At 38.4% G+C, this 27,145-nt stretch overlaps 1 protein-coding gene across 1 annotated transcript in view; it reads right to left on the bottom strand.

The window, feature by feature from the left end:
* LOC148052339 (uncharacterized) overlaps positions 1–23,196 on the bottom strand; it is a 148,012-nt gene extending 124,816 nt beyond the window's left edge. The window contains exons 1-2 of the mRNA XM_087732930.1: positions 23,145–23,196; positions 21,989–22,075 (exon numbers count right to left, since the gene is read on the bottom strand). The gene's annotated coding sequence lies outside the window, so the exon portion shown is untranslated. The remainder of the gene's footprint in view (positions 1–21,988; positions 22,076–23,144) is intronic.
* Positions 23,197–27,145: the final 3,949 nt, after the last annotated feature.

Here is a 27,145-nt window from a genome sequence, read left to right as displayed (position 1 = left end):
AGTCACAGTCAGGAAAGGATGCTGAAACTGCTGTTACTCTTTTCTTTCTCTCAACTCATGCAGTTCTTATCTGCTGTCTCCTAAATGCCTCAAAATTAAACAGACTAAAATTAATTGCATAGAAGTCACTGAAGAACAATTTGTGGCTTTAGGCCAACTAAGTTGTTTTTGCCTCCAAGCTCTACTCAAAAGCCTCTCATTTGCAGATGCATCTATTCACTTTTATTCAGGTCTCCACCCTGGCAAAACAGCCTCTTCAGAAACAGATTTTGTAGGCCTAGCTCACTTCTGCATTACTTTGTCTCCCATCTCAGGAAGGCATCCAAACCCCTTTCCCTCACCCACCTCCAGCAGTTCTCATGGACTAGGCTCCCCAAATCCTTCCCTTCTGCTTATACAGTCTTTCACATATGCTTTCCCCCCAAAACCTCTAAAAGAGGCCTGTGGTGACAGTGACACTTGGAAAATCTTCCCCACATACTTCACAGCATGCCATGCTTGATGTCAGCCCTCAGCCCCACAGAGATTCCCCATGGGGAGAGGGATAAGAGCTTTCCCTTGCATTGACCCACCTGACACTCAAAATTTGGCTTATGCCAGCAAGTAAAACAGTGCTTTTTGTGTCACTCGGTCATCCATATGAAATTTGCAGCAATACATTACACTATCATAAATGAAACATCATTTTTGTTACTTTTTTTTCATAACCAGAGCTACTTTTTAAAAGTTTTTTTTTTATTCTTCTAAATACTGACAGGAACTGTAAAACTGGATTACACAATATGTAAGGCTCAAAAAACAATATTTCACTACTTACAAGTGACAGACTAAACTATTGCCATTAAACAAAGCAAAGTTTATGGGAGGAGAGAAACAAGCTGGAAAGGGATGGACAATGTAACTCTTGGCTTAGGAAAGCCTAAATGATCCATGCTGAAGAAAGATCTCCATCCCCACCAGCACCAAAGGCAACCATCCTTGACCAAGCCACACTCCTTCTCCAGGTGCAAGGAGATGCTGAGCTAGCAAGGCAATTCCTTCCTTTTCTATATTTTCCCCAGTTAATTTTACATCCAGGCCGAGGAGATTCATCTGTTCCCACTTGTGACTCCATGTACCTCCAACCCCCTCTGCAGCTCTGGGCAAAGCCCAAGGGGCCACTGCTCTCCTCCCTGCTCTGGCCTTTTATTTCATATCTGTGAAGCCCAATTTAAAGGCAAGTTTAATAGTAGAGTAATTGTTATAGGTGGGCAAGGAAAATAAAAGCCCATAAATAGTTCACTATTTGAGCTATCTAATGATGTCAAGTCAGAAATTTAGAGTAAAGAGTCTGGTGCTGAAGACCTGTTTACAAAATTTTCCCAAGCACTTGAAGGAGGCAAAGAAAAAAATCCAAAGCAAGAGTGTGCATGAGAACTCCCAGGTTTCACTTTGTACCATTATCTAAGCTGTTACTGCCATGCAGCTCTGGCTGAAATCCGGTTTCTTTTTTTGCCATTTTACCTTTAGGATCACAGTAAGAAAAATCCAGTTATTGGAGTATTTTTTAAATGAGTTGCTGGTGTTTCTTAGCCAAATGCTTTTCTTAAGTTAATAGGAATATTATCACAAAACATACCAAGCTGCTTTGAAAAAAAAAAAAAAGTCCTATGATGAACACCGAATAATTACAGGAATAGGCAAGAAGGTATTCACACAGTGTCAGCTACTGTGCAAGCAACCTCCTTTCCACTGAAGCAGAAGTGGCAGAGGAAGGAAATAGAGGCAAATACTTTAAGAGATACCTCATACTGGTTTTACCACTTGTGGTAGAAAGCAGCTTTTGTTTCTGAACAAGACATTTTGAAACCTATTTGGGTTTGAGCTTTCACATTAGCATTTTTTGGAGGGACAATTTTAAACACGCTTAAAACTGGCATCAGAAAGAGAAATGCCCATTATCAAAATATAGAGGGGCAGCTCAGTGCGCCATGGCATAACAGCATACTTTGTCTCCTTCCTGCTTAGCTAGTTCCTGAACTTCTCAGCACCTCTCCACAGACTCCAAATTAAACAGACGAACAAACTCTAGTGCTATTACTACTGTATCTTTTTATTTTTAGAGTCTTGTTTGGTTGTGGTAGAATTCTCTTTTCAACACACTGTTTTTCCTCTCTGTTGGTTTTGCTAGGTGATATTTTCTATACACATTTATGTCATTTTATCTCTGCATTTTTTATGAGGCAAATACATTTGGGAATGAAACAGAAGAGACAGACTTGGATACATAGAAGATGGCCACAGAAGCCTTCTGGTGCCAGTCTTGAATTGGCTCGACTATCCTGCTGGTTGCTATTATGCAGTTTCCAGTTTTCTGAATTTTTTGCAGATGAAGTACATGAGGGTTGCTCTATTCAGGGTGACATATAGTTATTCACTCAAGAACTCATTTACTCCTGTGGCTCTAAACCAAAGCAGCAACAGCCATCAGCTGTGCAAAAGAATAAACAGAGAATACCCATAAATACCTGCTTCCGGCAAATTCATAAATAAATCTGGACTGTAAAGCACAATCTGGCCTGAAGTACTTCTGTGCATACATACCACATGGCTTTTGGGAGGCAGAAGAAAAAAGGGCTACAAAAGAAAGGAGACTAAGAGTTACCTACAGAAACACACAGCAGAGCAGCAGTGGAATTGCAGGATGCAGCACTCACCAGGAGCAGATGCAAAGAGGGAGAATGGTAAGAAAAACTACAATACATGAAAATACATGGGCTGAAGACAGGTTACGGCAAACCTAGAAAAATAATTTTGCAAACAACAGTGATAAAGTGTTTCAGAGGGAAACCCATGGAGACATGTAAAAGCAAAAATAGTTTCTCACTAGAGATAATATGAACTTAAAACCAGCTTTATCTTGTAGATATTAAAAAATGCAAGTAAGCTGAGAGCATAGCAGCTGGTAATTTTCTATGTTTTGTCCCTTTCACTTGTAAAAAATGGTCTAGAAGATTTGGTCTTCCTGGCTTACAGCACATCTATCCATAATAGGAAAGTTTTAGTCAGACTCATACAAAAGCATTTATATGCCAGTAAGTTAAATTAGGACAGTATAAATATGCTTATATTTCTGCAACAAAATGTGTTATCCTAGTGCAGATTAAGACTGACAATCTGTATCTGAGCAAGGCTTCCCATTTTCCATGAGTAAAATTAAAGGTTAATTCATTCCAGAAGGTGAATACTTGCAGAAACGATTACAGCATTTGTTGGGATCTCCCTCAAAGTTCCTCCACAGCAGTATCTCCAGGTGCATTTTCTCTGTAAGAGGTTGGAACTGCCGTGCAAGACTTGCAGATACATGGCAGCTTAGCATCACATTGTTGTTTTGTTAATGTCACTGAAATTTTAAACAACTTAAGTGTATTAGGTAGCCAGTTGCTGCATGTAGGCTATCAGGCTAAATAACACTTTCACAGGCTGCACAATACCTCACTGCGCATCCAGCTCCAGTCAAATCTAACTCCACAGCAACACTTCCATCAGCTTGATCAGTGATCGAGCACTCTGCACAGAGCTGCAGCACTAACAGCTGTAATTAACTGTGCTTTGAACACTTCAGCTTACATATAAGCCAGTACTAATTTACATGCATGTTTTTGGAAGACTTTTTGTTGGAGGCAATTCTACAATGACACAAGGGAAAACAGACCAGATCAAGATGCTGAACATGGCTGTCATTAACACTTTCACACCATTCCTACTTTTGTTGAATCCTGTGTTTATCACAGTAGGTGAGTCCAGAACAGACCAGTGCTGTTTTTATTATGAAATTTTGCAGGATTTCTTGAAAATTCCAACTGTAGCACATTGATTTATAAGGCAATTACTTTTATTTTAAAACAAAACACTTACTGCTCTTATTGACTGAGTATTAGCAGTGCATCAGAAGGTAGAATTCATCCCTTAGGTTTTCTTCAGGCCACTCTAACATATACCAGTATACCGTACATATGTAAAAAGATAAATAATAGTGACAATAAAAAGCTGCAGCAGCTAACAGTAAACTGAAGAGATGTGCTCTGTAGGAAGCCTTAAGAGTTTTCTCCATTTCAAGGTATACTTGCTAGATACGGACTTCACATTCCTATGGATGAATGATAGGAAGTACTAAACAACAGTTCCACATTTTAACTGCAACATTTTCTCAGCTCCTTAATTCTGTATTTTCACTCACATTGACAAAGAAAAGGGGTATTCTGGTAGAAATTAAGTATAAAGAAAAATATAAGAAATTCAGACTGCCATTTCCAGCACACAATTATTTTAGACTCTTCTGATCATTTTCTTCTATAAATAACACTAATCTCTCCATCTCAGAATAAAGGCCTTGCCAATGATTGATAATATTTTCCCTCCCTTTGCCTTTACTCTAGTGCTCTGATTTCATCTCACTTACAGGGAACATATGTAACAACTGTAATATCCTTGGCTTTTGAAGAACAGTTCTACTAACATGGTCATTTTAGTTTGCTACCTAAAACCTAGCATCTTTCTACTTGTTTCATCTACGATTGCACAGAAGCTGTTTGAATTTTTTTTTTTAGTTCCCTTCAGTGAGCTTAAGACAATTATACATTTCATATATTCTTCCTCAGAGCTGCTTTTTCCAGGCTGATGGTGATAAGACCTTCAGAGAGCTTCCAGGTTGGACTAACAAAGAGTCTAAAAGCAATGATACTTGACATCTCTTTCTACCACATTACTTCAAAGGCTGTATCCTGCTTTCCTTCATCTAAGCACCTTTGTCATATCCCATTTGATCCAGTATGTCTTCAAGAGACCGACAGCAGTGATGCCTCCAGCTTATTCTAGATTTCCTGTGTGCTCTCTCTGCCTATTCTATCAGCAGACTCCCAAAAGTGAACAGTCCCAGTATAAGAGTTGCCAGTGCCACCTATTCAAAATACATCCACTGCCATTACTTGCAATCTCACAATGAATTACTGGGATGCCTGTGGTTGGTTACAGTAACTCACACTGCTGAAGGAGTTCAAAATAAAGAAGGACATTCCTCAAGCCTCATGCACAAGTCCTTTGTTGGACTTGGTTAGACTTAAGCAACCTGGTGCTCAAACTTCTCCAATCTGTGCATACTACCTTTCTGTATGGAAACATATAGCTTCATTAGAGTTAGGTACAAGTAGCAATCCCTCATACCAGTGCAAATACTCCCAGCTGCTCCCCATTACACAAGGTGAAAAATATGCTTCACAATACAAAGCCACATGAACAATCCTGATATTTTAGTAAATACTCTCCACTAGAATGCACATCTAACACATGCTGAGATGCTTGGGACACTCATATCCATTTTCTGGGTTTCTCTCATTTATTTTTCTTGATTTTCTTTTTCTGTGGCTCCTCCATTTCCAAAATCCTTTGTATGTTTAAATGCATTGCTACTATTCCATCAACTTTAGTCATTGTCTCTCAATACCTCCACTTCTATTACTTTTTATTGTGACTCAAGCAATATAGTCATAGCAGGTACATTTGTAAATCCTCTGAGCTGTCACTTCAAACAGCTGCAACCTGCTGATTGCTCCTTCTCCTCCCTCCATTCTCAACCCCTTCTTTTTCTCCAAGAAGTTTGTTTGAAATTCATGGAATAAACTCTACTTTTAAATGTGCAGATTTTCTCTCACACTTTTGAGCCCCACTGAATTTTAATAAGGGGATTTAAAAAAAAACACAATGAAATTAGCATATGCCAGCTCCCTCTCCAAGTACTCACATCACTTTTCTACCATCATTTATCTGTCTCAAAGCTGATAAAAACACTGTATGTATTAGCATTCTAGCTCAGAAGTGCACCAGCAAATTCTTTGCAAGTCCCATGACAGATTCATGAGAAAGTTATTTCCTTCTGATTTATCTTTGTTGAAGTTGATTTTGTCTACCCGTAATTGCTGGCTGCCCAAGCTACCCATCTCCTTCCTACCCCTTATTTCAAAGCAGAATTAGGCCAACCCTCTCAGAATTAGGCCAACCTTATAAGGTCACAGAGTTCAGAACACGCCTGGGAATTTTCTGTCCCAATTTCAAAGTCAAAGGAGAAACAGAGGTGGCTGGGCAGTCCAAGGCATGGTTCTTCAGGGCAGCTGACTAAGAAATGACTACAAAGACTGCACAGTAGGAAAGGGAACCCTCCAAGCCTATAGATTCAGGATGCTCTTGATATACTAATGGAAAGCATTGGTATTTTCTGTCTTTGCAACATAATTACTTTTTAAAACTAAAATCTTTGGGCAATAGTCTCACTATTGTCTGCACAGGTCTAGCTCTGATCAAGACAGAAGAGAACTTTAATGTCTTCTATTTGAGCATACATTAGCAGTGCTTTAACAAAATTCATAATAAACATATCAAAGAATTTCTGCAAACAGAAAAACAGTATTTCTAGGCTTAATTACAAGTGGTCTTCTATCCATTTCTACTTAAGGCTTTTTTTATAGCACTGTAACAGCAGTAGTAAAGACTGCTCTTAGAGAGACTAGTGGATGTAACGGACTACTGGTCAGACCTGTAATGATAGCTCATGTGTTCCTGTAACAATAGAGGTTTATGACAATTTTATCACCCCAATGCAACTGTCTGACATCAGAGTATTGTGACAAGAAATTCTGGGTGATCAGCCAGAAACCTGTTGTCTGTAAAAATAAAAATCAGATGAGAAATACAGCAAGTTGTCAATACAAAACAGAAACTGTTCTCACAGTATTCTCTGGAACGACAGCTGGACCATAAGCAAATCCTGAAAGCATCTTTCAGGATATTTGGCTTTTTACTTTTCCTTATTATTTGCATGCACTAAAATCCCTCAGGAGCACTAACCTGTTGTGTCTTCCTCCTCCATCTCATGATTCCCAACTAACACCAAGTGTTTCACAGCCTCTGTATGAGATTTTCCATTTCCTAAACATTCCTCTCCTAGATCTGTCTCATGTTTTGTACCTTCTTTATTAGGAATGAATATCATTTCTTAAAATTTTCTCCTCCATAGTCATTTATCTTCAGGGTTAGGAAAAAAAAATTTGGAAGATTTTTGCTAGCATTCAGGGGGCAATTTAAATAGCAAAAAGAAATCCTATTTGTTTCAATAAAATCATAACTCATCTCTCAAGAGAGTTTCACTACACAGGCATATCATCTGGTTAGCTATGATAGGAGGCAGAAATCCAGAAAGCTGGCATTAACACTACAGGTTTTTTTTTGACATCCTTCACTGGAAGGTATAACATGAATACAGAGCACCAAAGTTATTATAGTAGAGGTAAGTAACTATGTAGTAGGAGGAAGTTATTAACAAAATTCATGATGTTGAGGGGTTGCAGTGAAAGTTTATTCCTCTTGTATGGCAATGTTAAATCAGCTGAAAGTAAGCATTAATATTCTTAATTTAATATTAAACATTTGGCATTGTCCACAAACAATAGATCTAACCAGATTACTCACTTGTCTTTTTCAATAAGTAATTCTTATTTTCAAGGCTATATAAAGCAGCTTAAAAATGAAAGTTATTTGTATCAGGACTTCTCATTTTGCTGAGGATTGTTTTGATGAGTATGAGAAGTGTTATTGAATACACTCCAGTGGAATACTGCCACTTGCAAACACTTCAAAGATTATTAAAATCCAAAAAATATTCTGGGAAGAATATAAATGTTGTGTCCAAAGTATTGGTCTGAATAACATGGATGTTTGTTATTTCACATCTGATTATTATGAAGAAAATACAATAATATTACAAATATGACCACAATTTTTGTTGAAAAAGGAAACATTGATTTTTTTTTCTCAGAGAACTTGAAAAATCAAAATACTTCCAAATTATATAAACAGAGTTGTAGTGTTCATACACTTAAGTATGGCCAGATCTTCTCTAGAATTGTAGGATTTTTCTCTACTTTGAAACTCAGTGGTAGAGCATTTTTTGCTCCAATAATTAATCTTTGAAAACAAGCTTTGCAAGACTGCTTCCATTTGGAGAGGTAACAGAGGGAAAGGGATCTCAGTAACAGCCTGCTTATTCAGATACTGAACACAAATTCTTTGTCCTTTGAAAACAGCAAGAGAAAAGCAACAGCACACTTTCCCATTTCGAAATTGTCAAATTCACATAATGGATTATGATACACAAAAAGTCATTTCTCTTTGCCATATACTATTTTTTGCTCTATCATAGACAAGTTTCTGCCCATGGCTTTTCTCTCACCAGGTCCTTCCAAGCAGCCCAGTGCCCAGCCCTCAGCAGCCACTCTTCCCAATTGCCTTGCTAGAGCAAAATAATTTTTTTGTTCGAACCTGAAGAAGCCTTTCATATGGCTTACCGGTTAATAACCCACAATCACTTTTGGATCAAAAGCTTTCTTGATGTCAGACATGGGCACTTTGGAGTGTAACAATATTAAATGCTAAGACTGATGACAGTTTTCTGCTGAATACCTAACAAAAAGGGTTTCCTTGTATATTTTTTATAATTAAATAGGTCATTCATTTAATACATATAATCCCCTTCCCCCCAAAAATAGTGGTAGTCACCATACAGCATCAGTTAAAATGTTTAAGTATTTATGGAGTTTACACCGTGTACTGCTTTCACTAAATATAAGTTTCCTGCAATATATAGATATTTTAAAAAATTGTAGACAGGTCACCTCTTTTTGCTGTGCTCAGCAGAAGGCTGAACATCACCATCCTCTAAATCATATCTACAAAGCACTTTAAATGATATTCTCTTAGATCCCTTTCTAAGGATCTATCCTCTGGCTTTAACTAAAAAAAGCTTACAAAACTCTGATTTATTGTCACCATTTGTTTCCAAGAGCTTTATTGCCTAACAATAGATCAACTTGGCTTGCTTTAGGCATTAACAACAGTACATTAGTAGGCCAATTATAACACTCTAAAAGTTTAATTTGTAAACTAGTACAAATCATTATTATTTCACAAAATGAGGTTTCCATCCTATTACTAACATATATTAGCAATGCCAATTTTAGTCTAATTATGGGTTTGATTTAAGATGCTTAAGTCAATTTTATTGATAATCAGTGTCATCTACAATATATTACAGATGACCTGAAAGTTTACAGACAGAAAGCTAAAGATACAGCTGTAAGAACACTTTTTGTTTTTCCCTACACCTTGATTAGTTTCAGGAACCAGACATAAATGATGCCAAGGACAACCCTGGGAGGGGAATTATTGCTTGGTGATACAACTTATCATTTATTTTAATCCTCTACAAAAGTTTGCTCCTGCCAGTGGAAGAGGACATAAATGCTTGTTGTTGTATTCTCACGGCTTCCCAGTAAACCAGTAAAATTAGGGTGGTTCAGTAAAGGATCACTAAACTCCATTAACTGCAGGGTTTTTTGCCTTCTAACATTCAAACCAAGTGACTGCAGGAATCTTAAAACAGTGCATTTCCAATTTTTCTTCCTTGCTGTATTTAACAGAGTTATCTGGGTTATGGTTAGAGACCTGTAGAAGCACTTGTTCCTGTCAAGCCAGCGGTAAAGACCTGCTTTTATTATGGTGGGAATTTTACTCCTAGGCTTTCCAAGGGAGGCTCTACTAGAGGCAATGGAAGTGTATCAACTTTGATCAGTTTAATCTCTGATTAGACTTCTAAAGCATGCAACCAGGCTGTCTTTTTGTTTTGTGTTTGCAGAGCAGTAAGATGAGATCCTAAAAAGCTACAAGAAGCACTCGAGAAAACAAATAATGTCCCTGTTGCATTCCTGGGAGAGAGCTGTCAGCTCCATTAGTGGAGAAAGATGTAGGTCAGGTGATATGCAAGATGCTTAGTACCTTTGTTTTCTGTATTATAAAGAGAACCATTATAGATGACATACAGGCTTACAAGCAAATCTCAGAATAAGTGGCATAATGCCTGCTATTAACTGCGTTAGAGACACTTTAATATCTCTATCAATACAAAACCTTATACTTTCCTGTGGCTACTAGCTCTTTCAGCTTGTGCCATTCCAAAATAAGAAAAGCAATAATGCAAGACGGGCCAAGTGACAGAGGCAGGGACATAATAACTGGCATCAAGGCTTCTTCTTGAATGAAAGCAGTGTCGTCACAAGGAGTTGCAGTGCTTGAAGGTGAGAGGATGGAACTAGCTTTGCCTGACTTCAAATATTTATGATGTCATATTTAAGTATTATATTTGCATCCCAGTTAAGATATGTGGAAGCAGCAGAAAGATGGTGAAATAAATTATGCAGGGAAAAACAGATAAAGGGAGATGAAAGAGCTGAAAGAAATTCAAACCATCAAAAATAAAAGTACTCCAGTGAAAAGTACACTATATATATGGCAGCTATTTAAGGTACTTAATTTTGGCAAGCGTCGGGGAGGTCATAATCCCTCAGGCAATGCAGAAGTTTCCCTTCAGCTAGCAAAAGACATTTATGCTCTTGGTCCATCACATAGAGAAAGCATGCAGGCAGAAAGGAGGTGGCAAGGGAGGAGGCTGTGGCATGGAAACACTGATACAATGACTTGGTTCACCTGGCCAGGCTTCAGCCAGCACTACCTGCAGGCCATTTAATTTTACTCATCGAGTGGATTTGCAAAGTCTTTGCAGTGTCTTGAAAACACTGACAGTATCTTGATGCTATATTTAGACACCTGAAATATCAAAGATTTGTATTAGTTATTGTAATAATATGGCTAGTCTCTCACACAGGCAGTGGCAGTCAACAGTACCCAAAAAGTGACTGGAGCACACCACAACTTGGAGATGGACAGACACTGGGGGCTGCACATTAATTCAGTAGGTTGAACTCAATCCCATGGTGAAATTAAGAAGGGAATTGATTTGATCACATCCTCCTTTCATCTGAACTTTATCATTCCTTTCTAGGGTCTTGTGAAGCCAGTTGTCACAAAAAGCTAATTCATGCCTCCTGCCAGTACTAGTGAGTCCAACTTTTAATTTTTTTTTCCCCCCTTTCTATTTAAAGGATGACAAAAAGTCTAGGTTTTAATCAAGAGTTAAAGCAAGAAATGTGTCAAGACTGGAGTGGAGACCTCTTTAAAGGAAGCTATTTATTAGTCTAAACAGCACATATGTACAAGAAACTTTTCTCCTTCACCAAAATTGCTAGTGTGCATAGGAGCTTTCTTACCAAAGAAGGTCTCACAAGAAGAGAAGTTTGTGCTGTGTTTTGCTTATTAAGCAGCCTTATTGTTTTAAGCAGTAGTCAATTAATCATTGGAAATGTTGCTCTGACTATAATTAATAACTACAGACAAAAGACTATAGGCAAAAAGACAAGGCAGATCTTGAGAAAAGCAAACACATCTCCAAGAATAGATTTTTGCTCTCTTTATCACTCCTGGAGCTCACAGATTGCTCTAACAGAACCTGTGGCTGAACTACTGGAAGTAAAAAGATAGAGAAAAAGAAAAAAGGCTGTTAAAGCACAGTCGCTTTTGAACCTTTACATGCAGGAATAGAGAACAACTGGTCAGATAAGAAGGACTGACGAGTAATACTTTGTAGATAAAAATGGATACCAAGAATATAAATCCAAGTCCTTTCATCCTTCATACAGAAACATTAAAATACAAACTGTTATAACTATATAAAGATGTGCAAATCTGAAAGCCAGATTTTGTATGAAAGTACAAATTTTCTAATTGCTTTTCATAAGCAGGTAATTTGCAGCTCTAGGCAAGTGGAGGCGGGGAGCAGAAGGAAAGAAGGAATAAATACTTGAACCAGTTCTTCAGATGCCATCAAATGCCCCAGCTACTCTGCAGTCTCCAAGACAGCTGAGCTGAGAGCTCCTTGGCACAAAAAGCAGGGAGGGGAACAGCTTCTTCCCTTCTGCTCTTGCCCAGGTGGTCCCACTCCCTCCCCAGCACCACCCGGTGACTGCCCAGGTCCTTCCATTCAAACTCCCACCACCTCTGCAGGCTTCAGCACTCACTGGCTCACCTGGCAGCTCAGTGCTGCTCACCTGGCAGCAGCTCTAGCAATACCTCTGCCAGCATAAGGCTGTCAGAAAGGAGAAGGAATGGGACTGGAACATCCTTGGCAGCAGCAGTGAGGCACGGCAATTTGTTTTGTCCAATGTAACTGCCGCCAAAGTCACCACCCACTGGTGTGCGCCAGCTGAGCTGCTCCTAGAGATCCATAATCCAATGAAACTTCACTGAATGGCATGGATTTCAAAAGCCTGGTCTACATCTAAGGGGCATGACGTAGGATAATACAATGTATTTGCAAAACCCTCCCAGTTTTTGCAAAAGTATGTTGTTCCACAGTGCTTTTTTTCCAAACACAGTTTATGGGGGAGTTTGTTCTGCAAAAGAGATTATAAATAAAAAGGTATGTACTCCTTTAATTCTATTCTAGCATAATAAGTTCTAGCATAAATAAATGGTATTTAAAACATATCACTAGCCAATATTGCTAAGCCAGCAAAAATTTGTAATATAGAGTTCGCAAACAGAATTTTACATAAGTAAAGATGACAAGCATAACTGAAGAACGTGTTCTTCAAATTCATCAAGGGCCATCTCCACCACTTTCAGTTAAATCAAAGATGATCTTGGAGGTTAAATTGAATACTTTTTTTTCATACAACATTCCCACTGACTTAGAATAGGCACTCTACATATGACATAACTGACAAATATTTATGGTTTCCATTTTATGTATGAGAATGTATACATCATGATATAATATATTCATTCCTAGGCTGTGTATGTACTAAGTAAATATAAAGACTAGGAGTGTATGCATTATTCCTTGCTAATTTTGTCTTAAGAGCTATACATTTAACTCCAAACCCAATTTCCATTCTTTTCTTTGCAAGACATTTCATATCTTAAATTATGGATGTGCAACACAGGATGTCATTTGGATGTCAAAGAAGCAATCAGCTGAAGAAGACTATCATTCAGAAGCCATTGAGAGGCAAACTGAAAACAAATTTTTTTTTAACCTTTAAAAATGCTACAGTATATTAGGAATATAAGAATTGCTTCTATTACTGCCTGGAGTGCTGAATTTTTATTCATACTTAGGATTATTGCCCTTACAAAGTACTAAATTCAGCAAGCACATGTCATAAATTACGACAGTGATTTCTATGTAAAGAGACATGCTGCTGAACTCAAGAAGTGCAGAATAAAATACTTGAAGAGAAATAAAAATCCTTGCAAGCTGCACAACTGAGTCAATACAGAGTCATCAACAAAGTCCACCAGTCGGGCACAGTTTATATCCCACACTAACTCCAGAAGCAGCCAGGTTTCTGCTCACCCCATCTACAGCAACTCCAGCAGCTGAATGCAATTCTCCCTCCACCCAAGCTATGACACCACCCTTAGGCCCACGACATGGTGAGAACATAGGGGGCCCAGTGCAACATCTCTAACTGGGACCCAGAAAACTGCTCTCTGATGGACAACCCACCCCTTGACACAAGATACATGCTTAGAAAGTGTCCAGCTGCTGCCACTGCCTCACACACAGGCCAAGACAGGTAACTGGAAGGACAACAAGACCCCCACACAAAAGGCATGGAAGGATAGAGGTGGCCCAGGAGCATATACAGGGGAGGCAAGGAGAAAGGCTTTTGAAAACCTCCCTAAGCAGCTAATGCAGTGAGATCCAGGCAAAGGTATATACTCAGAGATCCTAAGTGGACAGATACACCTGTTTCTGATTCTCAAACCCAATTATTTTGAAATTATATTTGGTTCAGTAATAATCATTTGTAGATGCTGCGCATCCTGCATATGAAGCTCCCAGTAAGCCTCACAGACACACTTTGCATGTGTCTCAGGCACACTTACTTGAAACTTTTTTTAATCATTAAAGCAACAATACACAGGATCCAGTGTCAGTCACAGCTTTAGGGCTGAGAAGTTACGAATGCAGTATTAAAGAAAGTAGTAAAATTGAAGCTTGCTGAGGGGCAAGTCACAGTTCTGCAAGCTGGGACAAACCGAGGGAAGGTACCAGACCAAGGTGCAGAGCCTGGCACTGCTGCATGGAGCAGCAGCTTTCCCAGGCCGCAGCTTCATGAACAACAAGAAAGAGAGAACAACTTGAGAGAACTAGGGGGGAGCAGAAAGACAGAGAAATGAAGATAAGTGACATTGCAAATGATTCAGAAAGCCTTTTGACATTAAGTTTTTTCAACTATCTATCCAATTTTGATCATTCAAACTGCTTAGAGGCATTTATAAAAAAGTACTTTTGCATTGCTTGCATTGTGCTGAGCATTTTCCAGCTCAATTCTACAGTTATAGGAATAGTGCTAGTCCTGAGAAAACTGAAGCCCACAATAGGTCTAGCATCTCTAGCAAAAGTCATCCTCAAATGTTATGAATGGGTTCTACTAAATTTTTAATGAAAACAGCCACATAACAGCAGTATGAGGTGTAGAGCAGGACTGTCCAAAGTCAGTTGATTATAGCTCTGTGTTCACTCTAAATCATTTTCAAACAGGTTTAAATGGAAATTCTATGGATATGAACAAGGTTACTTTATGGCACAGTTACAACAAAAGCAAGAGCTGGAAGTGTTACAAGTGGATTTTCAAATTAAGTACAAAATTATTTTGAAGTTATATGAGCTGTTTCACATGCAAGACTTTGTACTAAGCACCTCAGTGTCATTCACAAAATTACTTTCAGAGTCCGGTAAACCACTAAAGTCTGCCACATCAGACACTTATCAGCCACTAAAGGCAGATCCCAGTATCACTGGTAGGTGGTATATTAAAAGCTCAAGCTGCTATAGAGCAAGGAATTGACCCTTCTAGCATTTTTATTTTTATTGCTTAAATAAAAATACATTTGTTTTGGTTAGAATATTGTTGATGCCTTCTTTTTGCATTGCTGTGGCATTCAAATGTGCAGTTTGGGATCATTAAACAAAAGGTTTTCCAAAGTAGCAGCAATCATAAATGTAAATGTTAACTTGCATTGGAGAGGCACACCTGCACGCACATACACTGCCCCAGCTCTCTTCCCCCTGTTCCCCTCCTGCTGCAAAGAACAAGCTTCTCACATATACTCATTTTTGTTTGACAAAGCAAATTCTTACCCCACTTACAGCCTCTAATTGGTCCCACACAAAACCAAACATTTTTCTTCCCCTTTTTAAAGCTCACCTGATATGCCTATTTTGCTTTCTGATTAGAGTTATAATGCTGGAGGTGAAAGAGTGAAATAATTATGAAGATATTTTTGAAAACACAAATCCATGGAAAAATCAAGATTTTAATATCCACACTATGATGGCAGCCAGGAATTATGCTTATTAGAAGCTTTGCAGTGTGTACTCACCGTGATTTAATCACCTATCATATTTTGCCTCTTCTCAGTGGTACTCTAGCTATATTTACTACAGACACCTATGATGAAGACACTATCTTTGATAAGAGCTGTATAAACAGTATATTTTATACACTTAAGCTTCTCCCTGCCTATTGGATTTCTATCACAGAAGGAAAAAGCATTCATTAGAAAAACAGACTAGGTGCAAGGAAACGGGGCTTGAGTTATCGAACACATAGGTGGGAGAGCCACCATCCAGTTCATGGAATTCAGAGCCCGTGACAAGTCCATGGCCACAAACCCTCTCCTGGAAGCAGTGATACAGCCAGGAACCAAACCTTATGCACAGACATTGGGCACAGCATCTCAAACACCTCTGTAGAGGTCATCATCACTGTAAGACAGTTGCAAGATAGCACAGAGTCAAGTAGGAGTTGTGTTGTCAAAGGCAAGCCATGGTTCAAGACAGAAAAAAAGCTGCTACAAAAGCAATCCTGACCTCAGTAGGGAAGGGTTACATAGCAGAGGGTGTCACGAAGAATTTGGACCTTGCAGCTAAAATAAATAGCTGCAGTGCAAAACACATCAAAACAGTTGATGCTGTTCCAGTGCTAAACAATTATTGCACTTTGTGGGACAGGTAAGTAACAGCAGACAAAACCAACAGCATTCACAAACAGGAATTTCTGATACAAATTCATAGACTTTGGATCTATACTGAAGCAGTGGACCTTTAGGGGAAGTGGCATTCACAGTATTATTTTTTTCCAAGTAATAGTATGGGTAAATAAAAATTGTTTGGGAAGGATTGGCTTGTATTGTCTGTGACAGTGAATTAACCATCAGGGACCAATTCCTGTCTTTCAGTAAGTATTTTCAGAGGGATGAAGGGAAATTGTGTAGTAGAAAGTGTCTCCACAGCCATTTTCCAGCCTGACTGCAGCACCTGAAACTCATAGCAGCTACAATATCTGGGCATGGGAAGAAAGTTTTGGTTTATTTTACAAGTGCAGGAATACCCCTTGATTTTAATTTTCTATAAGCATAAAACTGAACAGGAGGCAAACTATGAAACATTTGGAAAAGCATTTGGAAGAACACCTTCTTCCACCTTGCAGGTGGATCCGCACACAAACTCATTTCCAGCTGTGAAGCTCAGCCCCAGCGCCTTCAGCACACATTGCAGTCAGGCAGCACAGCCAGTAGCTCCCCACCCCACTGTAAACGATCAGAAGAATCTAAATTATTCCCTCTAAAGCAGGGCTTCAAACATTCAACTGCATGAGTAGTCCAGTGTTTTTCCTAAAGCTTCAGTACAGAAAAGTCTCATGATAAATTTAACATTGTTGTTGCAGTTATTCTAAACTTAGAACTTTATAATTTTGTTGAAGGGTGAAAATACTGACCCAAAAAGCACCTGAAAGACTCAAAAGACCAATTTAAAGAAACTGAAATTAATTTTTAATTTCTTGACTGGGAGGACTTTATTTTTATGTTTAAATTCCAGATTGGCAATACTACATAGGAATTCTATTCAATTCTGCCATTTCAAAGCTATAATGGGATCAATTTGGGGGTTCTGCAAAGTTCTTTCCAATTAAAAAGGACAACTAGGCTAATCAAAGTATTCAGTTAATTCATTGTGATATGACAAAATTACACTGGAAAAAGACTGTTCAGTAACCGAAATAAGGAAGTTTGTTGACATTTAATGAACTATTTCCCATTGTGAATAATTTGGAATACTTCAAAAATCTTATTAAAAATGGAAACTATAATAGTAATTTTTTCAAAAAAGTTCAACTTGTAAATTTGCTGGGAAGTTTGAACAACATTATTACCAGTTGAATCTAAAAATGAAGGTCAGCATTTAAATTCCCAAAACCAAGAGTCCATTGTTTACCTTAGTCTCTTTACAATCTTTTATTATTGAAGCAATAATACCCTTTTGATGTCAGAGCCATACAGGTATTTTAACAGTAAACATTTCTTTTCAATCAAATTCAAATTCCACTAGCATCTCACATGACTACATTTGATTTGGACAGTAATAACTGACACAAAGTTCAACCAATAAAGAATTGTTTTACTCACTATGACTCCAGATCACTGAAAGAGTATGAAACACAGTGTTTGCTGTTTTGCAAACATTTGGTAATGCCAAATTTTGCTACATTTCATTTTTTAAATCATATTTTCCCTGCTCAACTTTCAATAGCTCAGAAGCAGGTTGGTCTAAACTACTGCCTTGAAGGATTATGAGATTTAAAATGATACTTTGTGGGGAAATCTCAAAAATACACTTATGAAGATTTTACAGTATTGGTAATACATAACATAGAATAGAAGGACTCAAACCACATACAATGGACTCTGGATCAGACCACATGCAATGAGTGTCAAAACAGTGTTTGATACACTGTGCAGTCTCATCACTGGTACTTTCACTGCTGCCACTGAATTAAAACAAATACTGCTTAACATTGTCAGGGTGGTGCAAAGTATCCCCTTCTTTCTGGAAAGTTATCACTAGATCATACCTGGATTGATAGAGGAGAACTTCCCAAATGAGACCTATACACTTTGTGGATGAAAACATCTTGCTCTGCAAAGAGAGGCTCCAGTTGTCTCACTCTCCGCAGCTGTAAGGGCCCTTAAGGGCAGCCAAATGGCTGCCAGAAGTGGGAGACTGCCTCCTTTCCTTTGAGGATATTACAGCACACTAACCTCAAACTGATCCTCCAGATGAAGCACGCATGTATCAGCACAAGCGAGGCTCCTGCTCAGCAGCAGAAAATGGGTTTTGGCCACATAAATGATATCTGAGCCACAGAGCCAGCAGATTATTTTTAATCAGTAATGAGCAACAGCTAAATTCAACTTTAATCAAAACTATCAGTTGGCAAAATTTCTAGAATAGCTATATTAAAAGTCATCTAAACCTCTATTAAAAGTGAGATGAATTACTACGACATCAGGGAAAAATTTTGTTCACAAAGCCCTGTTATTCTAATCTTCCTAGATGTACAGAACTCAGAGATAATACTGAAGTCAGGATCTGTCATGCAGAACTAAGAACAGCACTTTGCCCTAAGTAGTCTATGTTATATGTTGCATTATATTGCTTGAAAACAAACTGTATTGATAGGAAGCAAGAATAATTTTACCTAATCTAAATATGCAGGATTCCAGAAAAAGAAGGGCAGACAGAAGGCCAAAAGTATGAATTATGCATACTGTATCATCAAACTCCTATCCTACTTTAGAGCTAGAGCAGGTTTTGCATGGAAAAAGAAATTAGGATGGAACATATATTGAACAATTTTCTCCATAACTGGTTCTTACTCACCTTAAATGTAAAATTTTATTTAGCTTATATCACAGGGAGACATCCTTATTAAAGTAGCACATTTACATGGGTCCCTTTGAAAGGATTTAATGCAAACAAGTCCAAAATAATTGAAGGGAAGACATTTTCTGACTGTTCTCAAAAGAGCTTAGTGAAGAAGAGGATAGCAGGAAAGAATTACTTTATTATATTGATTTTCTTGGGGGGAAAAAAAAAATCAAAGTAAGGTAGGTCAAATAAACCAATTCTCTTTTGTAAAAATCAATAGAAGCATGAAGAACATGAGTGAATTTACATGTCAAAAAGTGTTTGTAACCATACTGCAAAACAAGATCTGCACATTATTACTGTAATAAGGCAGGTAATATAGGAGACTAGCTTGGTTCATTACTGCACACTGCTATTTTAAAATAGTTTAAAAAGCAATGTATACACATTTTTCCTAATTTAATCAAGCCATTAATCTGAAATATGACTGATTATATATTACATTACAACTCACAAATATTTTGAATCATAGCATGACTGGCCTGCAGCTGCTTAAAACACATCTATCAAACTGAAAAATAGTTCTACACAACACTGCAAAGAAAATTGTCTATTTAAATGTTTACCCAAGTCATGCATTCTTAATCTCCAAGACTCTTCTGCTCTGTGACAAAAAAGTTTCAGCCATCACCTAAAAGCTAAACACACTGATTTCCACTACACATTCTCAGTATTTCACTGAATGTTCAACTACAAAGTAGAAATTAAGGTCTACTAGTGCTTCAGTACTTGATAAAACCTAAAACTCTACTGGCTTCTTTAAATTAATGTAGTTTCACATCAAATACCTGAAAAGGAGTCCCTCCTTTACTTGATCAATACCCAGGTATCAAGGGAATACCTGCAGTCCCAAATACTTAACATCACAAGGGTTTTGGAGCATTGACCTCAGCTCAGTGTTAGCAATTACTATTATTAGCATCAATCACATGAAAATTAGCTACAGGACTGACTCCCAGTTTCCAGCAGGACCCAAGCTGAGGGCATAACAACATCTGTTACATCCTGACTGTATAACCTAGTATCCAGCTGCAAGACTCAAGGGACCCAGGGGTCCAGCTTCTCCGCAAACCCCAGCCACATCATTACACCTCCCCCTGCCCTACGAAAGATGCATGATTCCCTATATTTCATCTATAGCTCCCCTACCTTGTTCTTTAAGACAGCAAAGCACTTTGGATGAAAAAAATGTGTATTCATAAACATCTAAAGGGCTTCAGTCAACATCAACCCAAATCCACTAGAAAGTGGTAGATAATCTACTGGAAATTAGGACCTACAGGTCAATTTTCAAGTTTTGTAACTGACATCAAAACTTCCTCTGACTTTGCCAGGGTAGAATTAATGGGAAAGGAGCACAGAGTTTGAAGTATCTCTTGTTGATAAATCTTTCCAAGAAAAACAAAGAACAGGGAACTGAGACCTCTTCTATTTAAAAGCTGTGCATCACTAAGGTTCACACTGATTTCTTGAGCCTGTTTCTTCTGACTCCCCCTCCCCTAGTACAGAGTCTGAAACTCAAACTCAGTTCTTTATTTAAGCCTCTTAAGATTATTCATTAGAGCAAATATAATAAAACCAAACAGCAACCTTAGCAGAGCTTCCAATATTAAAATAGCATCGCATCCTCTATTGAATTCACATTGGACAATCAATATAAACTAATTTTTTAAAAAAGCCATAAAAGGCATATACTTTTCTCACTTTTTCAAAGAGTACAATCTGCCTTCCTGCTGTTAAGTGAATTGAGCACTGCCAGGACAGTCAAACCCTTGAAAAGCTAACAAAAATGTTCTAAAAGCAACAATTAAATCCTCTTCACCCCCTGAAAAAAGAAGTATTCCAAAGCAGTACCAAACAACTCATTTCAAATGAGGAACCATGTATTTACTTGTTTTCTAATCAAACTTAAAAAAACAAACCACAAAAACAAAACAAAAAACTTTTCCATATGCCGATAATTTCCCACTCCTAACAAACATAACAAGGTTATAACATAAGAACAAGGGTCAAAATAAGGCTGCACTCAGCCTTGCACAATGTCTGTTATTTCCAGTAGAAATTCATCCAGTTTCCCCAAGTGTTCCATAAATATCACCTTTTATTGTTTCCCCATCTTCACTCTAACATGCATCAATCAGCAAGAAGAAAATTTTTGCTTTAGATACCCATTGCACAACTCTCTGCAACTTCAATTAAAAAAAAAAATCAAAAACTCCAAGCAGAACCCATTCCCACCAGCCAGGCAGTGCAGAGAGGGTTCAGAAAGGCTTTCCAAAACCCAACTTTAGTCCACTTCAGTGAGAGCAGAACCCAGCCACAGCTTTTCATTTCTACCATCTGAGTTTACTATGGGAAAAATCCAGACCTTTGCAAACATATCGTAATTCAGTGTTTGTTTATAGCAATCGTTAAGACACCTCTGGCTTTCATTTTCTTTTTGAATTTTTGAATTTTATGGACTCTTTACGACTTCTGAGCCACAGAGGAAGGAAGGAGCCAGGGGTAGGGTAAAAGTCTGCTTTGCCAGTTACTGCCACTACACCAGGCTGCTCCCCTGGCCCTCCTGCAGCCATTCATACAAGCATGAATGAAGCACCAGCAGTAGCTGGGGAGGTCAACAAAAGAAGGACAAGACCACTCAGAGGAGAGGCACAGAGACAGGCGATGGGACAGTCAGGCCACCCCACCACGTGCACAGCTTGTGGTCTGTCTCCAGAGCTCCCTTGCCTAGACAGCAGTAGGAGAAGAGTGACCACAACTCTTCTTTCTTATTTCCTACTTTTTGCTCTGTTCTTTAAAGTTTTGACTTCCTGCGGTTACCCTATAAATGTCCTTTTCATGGCCGTTTCTGCTCATTTCTTTCTCCTTTCCCATTCAGTTCATTTTCTTTTCCTGCCTAGCTCTTTATTGCCTGCATATTTTCCTCTCTGCTACCTTCTCCATTTTCTTCAAGTTTTTTCCCATTTGAAAGGGCCAATTTGTTTTTACTGATGAAATCAAATGCCTTTGCAGGACAGCAGTTTTACCTTTGCTTTTGTTTTTTAAAAGAACATGAACATAAACAATCATAGTCACGAATAATAAACATCAGAAGAGTTTCCTTGAGAAAGTATATTTTTAATTATGCATTCATGACTGGCAGATATATTTGGCTTATTTTTGTATATTTTACTGTAGAAAGTCTAAGTAAATACAAGGTAAAAGAATTTAGAATATTTTACTCACCACATTCATTTATCCTGGTAACCAGACATGAGTTTTATGTCACCCAACTGAGGCGCTTCTCGTTTTCCTTCTTCATGACCCTGTCTGCTGGGTATTAAAAAAAAAAAATTAAATATTCAAAGTAACAGCAGCATGCAATAGCAGGAAAAAAGGACACACAGGCCTTTCATTCCCTGTGTAAGAGGAACTGCCTTCTTTGAAATAAGAGACAATACTTAAACCTCATCTATTCAGGGATTTCTCTCCATTCTAACAACTGGCAGCCAGGTACTGACATAGATCATTCATCATAAACTCGAAGTTAAGACAGAGAGAGCAACCACAGCCACCAGCAGAATTTACCTCCTGCTCAAACCACACAGAGCTTCATCAATACAAACCACAGCTTCTCTTGTCTGCAGTGTATGCCATAGTTCCATCAACACGCAACTACTGAACCGGCAGATAATTCAACACAGACATAGCTACAAAGGGAGAATTTCAGTCCTTGGTAAATTAGAATTGGACCTAAAGAAGCCAGTGAACTTAAACTGGCAAGAAAACAGGTGGGACTTTTTTATAACAACCACCATTTAAAGCACCTGTGTTTGTTTCCTCAGATAGTCTTTTTCCACACAGTTGCATTGAGATTTCTTTATTGAGCTTTGTTAGTCAAACCTTATCCTAACTTCTTTGGCTTATGAGCAATGCTTTGAGAGCTGGTCTCATCTCTACAATGAGAGTAACAGAGTCGTAATAGAGTTACACAGAGCAAAACAGAAATACTAGTTTGATTCTGCAAGTTTTTCACTCCCCAGGTAGAGGATAGCTAGATTATGCTAATCCCCCAGCAGTGCTGCACTTTGTACCTACCCAACAGCACCCAACCAATGTTAAAAACCACACTACAAAGCAACAATTACAAAGTATTCAAGACAGAAAACAAAGTGAGACATCTCCTGAAGGAAGAAGCACAGACTCCTATTCTTCTTCCAGCAGCTCCAGAAGAGACACAGCCTCTCAAGTCTTACAGGGACTAAAGCATAATCCCCATACTAAAACAAAAGAAGCCTTTAGCAAAGCACCCCTTATGGCCACCGCCGCCACCACCACCACCACCACCACAGTGAACTTGTGAACAAAGAATCAAATTAGAAGACTTAAAATAAGCAAATACCTGGAAACCAGCACAGAGACACAGCCCCACCACAGCCAGAGCAACACTAAGCCAAGCCTAAGCAAATCAACCCTCCTGTGCCCTCCCTACCCATTATATGGCTTCTGATCAGAGTAACCCAATGCACCTGCCATGCCACACACTCAGTTGCTCTCCTGCCTCCACTTAGGGCTGCTGAGCCTCCCTGCCTGCAGCTGTGGCCATTGTAGCCTCCCCCAAGGTGCTGAGGGCTTTGCTTAGCACCAAGCACATTAGGAGCTGTGCCAGCCACCTTCTCTTCTAGCATACTACCATTTGGTGGAGATGAGCAACTCATTCAGTATAACAATGAAGGTGTATAGGTGTATGTTTGCTTCTAAAGTAATGCTAATGGGGACTAAATGGGAAATTTAACTTTGTTACGCTATAGCATACCTGTCATAATATGAGATCAGTGTTGGCCCGAAGCTTAAAGAAGCATTTCTGTGAGAAGGAGTAGTCTTGAAATACAGTCCATATTGTGCTGGATCCTCTTTGAGTAAGTCTTTGTCTTTTTACTCAAGTGTTATTGCTTTAGAAATGCAATTATTGCTGATAATCATTTAAATCAAGGACTAAAACAGTTCACTGCAGACCCCATGAGACCGCTGAATACAATGAAAAAAATGCCTCTTGAATTCTAATAGGAATAGAAATGCTATAATAAATGCAATCCCATTTGCCTGTGGGTATCCAAACGGTCTTCTTACACGTTTGTCTAGAAATGTATCTCAATACACAAATATCAGGCACATTTGTGGTAAAATGTATTCATTGACAGACAGACTTGGTGATATATAATGTAAAATTAGTGGCAAAGGAGAAGAGACTGTTTGGTTATACTCCTTGGTACTGAAATATATCTGGATCTTGTTATCTGCCTATTGTTAATGGTTAGAAGAGGTGAACAACATTAGTGTGTGATAATGAGCTGCAAGTAGGCAGGTCCTGTGCACGAGAAGGGTTTTTTTCCAGGAGCTATTGAGAGCCTTTGGGCTGCAGTGAAGACCATAGGAGCAGAGGACAACTTCTACCTCTCCAAAGCTGACTCTGTAGCTGGAGGTTTCATGGGCACATCTTCCAGTAGTGTAGCACTCCTAGTCTTGACTACAATCCTGAGGCATAAAGACCAGCCTTGTTAAAAATCTGGCTAAAGTGTTCCAGCTATCAGACTGGACTGGGAGGCTGGAGTGATAGCAAGGGAAGAGGAAGGAAGAGAGAGTAGTGCTCTTCCTTGTCTGGCATAGTGCTACTATCCCTATGAAATACAAAGTACAGGCCTACTTAACAATGTGGTCCAAATGTATTTTAACATCTTGAAACTGGCACAGGCTGATGTAGAGGCAGGTATGTTTTCTTATATCATGGAATTAAAGGGAAAATCTTCTGTATGTCTACTCTTTCTCTCCTTTTATGACTGAAAATGGAGATACATGGTTTATAGAAAAAAAGAAGGGAAAAAAAACAGGACTGGCATTCGGAATAGAAAGCAGGTATGAAAAACTGTATTTGCCACAAACTGATAATAGTTTGATTTGCTTTGACAATGAAAAAAAAAAACAGGAAGGACTATCAGGACAGACCGACAATCATGTGGTTGACAACTTCTCCTCTGTGATGTACTTTTATTTAGCTAGCAGGAAGAGTTTGCTGCTCTCTTGAAGTTCTCCTTTTAAACAGTGAGATTCTCTCTTTAAATACAGTAAGAAAACACTTATATCATTGCTGAATTATCTCTGGGTTACAATGCTGAATTCATAATGATTGCTACCTGAGTAGCAAGCTGCCACAGACTGGATAGTGAAGGGGACATTTTGCTCTCTTCACATACTGTCCTGTTACCACAATAGAAATAAAATATCTTTATAGCTCATCTTGTTATAGCTTGCTCCCAGGAAAGTTTTCTGACCTCAAAGTCCTTACCTCCAAGATTTTCCAACCGCTCTGTTTTGTGTAAGGAGACAGAGTTAGGGCAACCCTACCCAAAATATTCTTTTATAAAAAGGTACTTTTGCAATATAGCAGATTTTTAAATCCCTGTTGCGGGCAGAGAGACATTTTTGAACAAGACGGTTGCACTGAAAATGTGAAACTCGGTAACACTTTAACATGCTTCTCTGGAATAAGGACAAGTCTCCAAATCCTTTTTCTTCTTTTAATTCATCATGATTTTGAATTTGTATGCCACTTTCCGTATACATAAGTATGTGAAAGAGTGGAAGAAGCAGCAGGGAGTGTTTTGCCACTGACTGGTTTTTTTTTAATGACAGAAGATTCCTGCTTTCAGACGCCATACTGCTCGCACACATTACTGCAGTTCAAGAGAGCACTGCGCTCCAATGCCCCCTCCGAGAGGTGGCTGGGGTGGCTTCTCTCTGACCAACCGCTTCTGCAAGACTGTGAAAGATCTTGCACTGCAGAAATATGTCTATCAGTTCCCAGCCATAATTGGCTTTGAATACACCGCAGCCGTTTACTATAATAGCATGGAGCCTCTCATGAAAGGAAATAGGTTTTTTTATTGGAAAACTGTGCTTTAGTACATCTGTGAGAAATAAGGAAATAAAATGTGTAAATAAGCACATTAGAGTGAACCCAAACAAAGAAAAATGAAAACCCTTTAAGAGCTTGAAGTATTTTTAAGAAATATATCAACTGTCTCATCTTCAAGTATCAATTACATAAAATCAAGGAAATGGATATAAAAACACAATAAATTGTGTGCTGCCTAAGTACACATTTGTTTTATAAATAATGTATTGCATGACAGCATAACCTTAATTCTGACCTTAAATAAATACTATTACAAGAGAACTCTCACATTTTAACCATAACAACAATAACTACTTCTGGAAAAGAAAATCATAAAAAAATTATTTATATACACATCAATGACATCTACTGACAAGCATCAAATACAAGTCTGCGCATATATGTTTTCTTAGAATAAGTGGAAAAATACTTCAGTAGACTATCTGGTAGAACTAACAGAAGTCACAGCAATTAAAAATACTTTAAAATCTTACAGCCTGTTAATATATTAGACTATGAAAAATGTCTGTAAGAGTATCCTTTGACACATAGATTTAAAGAATCCCCAGCATACTGTCCAGGATCACAATAGTAGCACTGTCATGAAGTATGTATTTCTTTGTACTTGGATGAAAATGTGTTTATTAGGGGGCTGACAGCCCAGCTGCTATGTCTAGAAGTATTTATTTCTTTCATTTTAAAAAGCTTGTTTTCTGGTAATTTGTTATTATGACTTGCCCAATGAATTAGATTTTCAGGTTTGGTTTTGGTTTTCTCCTAGGAACTTCTACGTAATAAAGCTACAGTGTTATAAATCACAGAGGGAAATGTGCATGTGGACCAGCTTAGCTGGGGTCTCTACAGCCAGAGTTATAGCACAATTTGATGGCACTGCAGCACATTGCCCCTTCGCAATCTCCTTTCAGCAGCACTTATGGACTTGCTATGGGCATCTTTCCAGATGGTAACACCTAGAGAAGAGTTTGCATATATTTACCTCTATTTGGCACCCTTTTGCCCTGCCCTTGCTACACTTCTCTGTATAGCTCACAAAGAACTTCAGAAAATTGAACCTAAATGAGATTACCTTGATAACACAGTGCTCCTTTGGAGGCCACCTTTGCGAACAAGGTACAGTGCTGCAAATCTCCAAGCTGAGCAGGTGTGATAATGAATTCAAGAGCTGAGAATGTGTCACTGTGAATTCAGTTGTTCTCAAAGCTTAATATGTGCATGTTGCAATTTGATGATGCTTTATGCAATCGCAGGGTTGTTACTGTCAGAAACAATCTGTTTACTTTGCATATTTTCACATTTTTGTGAGCTGCCTAGATTCTATCTTCTGCAATTGGAATGGAGATTTACCAATTTATTTTATTTTTCAAGATGAGTAGCCTTGCAAAGGATCTGAAAAGGTCCCAGCATGCAGAATTTGGGAAAATTCTGGGGCA

This window comes from Nipponia nippon, unplaced genomic scaffold, assembly GCF_047370975.1.
Source record: "Nipponia nippon isolate SJK-2023a ecotype South Korea unplaced genomic scaffold, ASM4737097v1 scaffold_5, whole genome shotgun sequence".
Lineage (NCBI taxonomy): Eukaryota > Metazoa > Chordata > Aves > Pelecaniformes > Threskiornithidae > Nipponia > Nipponia nippon.
This window is presented reverse-complemented; position numbering and strand designations above follow the sequence as displayed.